General features: G+C 43.5%; 1 non-coding gene across 1 annotated transcript; it reads right to left on the bottom strand.

Annotated features, from left to right (window-relative positions):
* Positions 1–363: 363 nt before the first annotated feature.
* On the bottom strand, positions 364–470 carry LOC127108552 (small nucleolar RNA R71). Its single transcript, XR_007796083.1, has one exon. It is a non-coding gene; the product is annotated as a small nucleolar RNA R71 (small nucleolar RNA).
* Between the last annotated feature and the right edge of the window lie 366 nt (positions 471–836).

Raw genomic sequence — 836 nt, forward strand, 5'->3', positions numbered from 1 at the left:
CTCGTGCTCTTCGAGATTACGCCGCTCCATCGCAAGATGAGCCGCATTCGAGTATTGCTCCACCCGCAATCGAAGCAAACAACATTGAACTTAAACCTTCACTGTTGCAGGCAGTGCAACAGAACCAATTCTCTGGAAATCCTACCGAGGATCCAAACCTTCATTTATCCGTATTTGTCCAATACGCTGATACTGTTAAAGCTAACGGTGTCACTTCAGAGGCAATTCGACTTCGTCTTTTTCCTTTCTCGTTGAGAGATAGCTAGAAGATGGCTTCAATCTCTTCCTTCCAACTCAGTCACCACATGGAACGAGTTGAAGAAAGTTTTTCTTGCCCGATATTTTCCGCCGAGCAAAACAGCTATGTTAAGAGCCCAGATAAATGGATTTAAACAGAAAGATAACGAGTCTCTCTTCGAAGCATGGGAAAGATACAAAGACATGATGAGACTTTGTCCACACCATGGTTTAGAAGACTGGTTAGTAATTCATACCTTCTATAATGGTCTCCTGTACAACACGAGGTTAACAATAGACGCCGCCGCAGGTGGTGCACTAATGAACAAACCTTACGCTGACGCTTACCAACTTATCGAAAGCATGGCTCAAAACCACTATCAGTGGGGAAGCGAACGAACAATGGTAGAAAAACCTCAAACGAAAACTGGCATGTACGAGATAAGTAACCTTGATCATGTTAATGCAAAAGTGGATGCTCTGGTCCAGAAAATTGAAAGTTTAAATGTATCACCTTCAGCCACCGTGGTTGCCATAACTCAGAATTGCGAAGTCTGTGGAATCCAAGGTCACACTCCTGCAAATTGTCAACTCCTAAC

Source organism: Lathyrus oleraceus, chromosome 7 (genome assembly GCF_024323335.1).
Source record: "Lathyrus oleraceus cultivar Zhongwan6 chromosome 7, CAAS_Psat_ZW6_1.0, whole genome shotgun sequence".
In the NCBI taxonomy this organism is placed as follows: domain Eukaryota; kingdom Viridiplantae; phylum Streptophyta; class Magnoliopsida; order Fabales; family Fabaceae; genus Lathyrus; species Lathyrus oleraceus.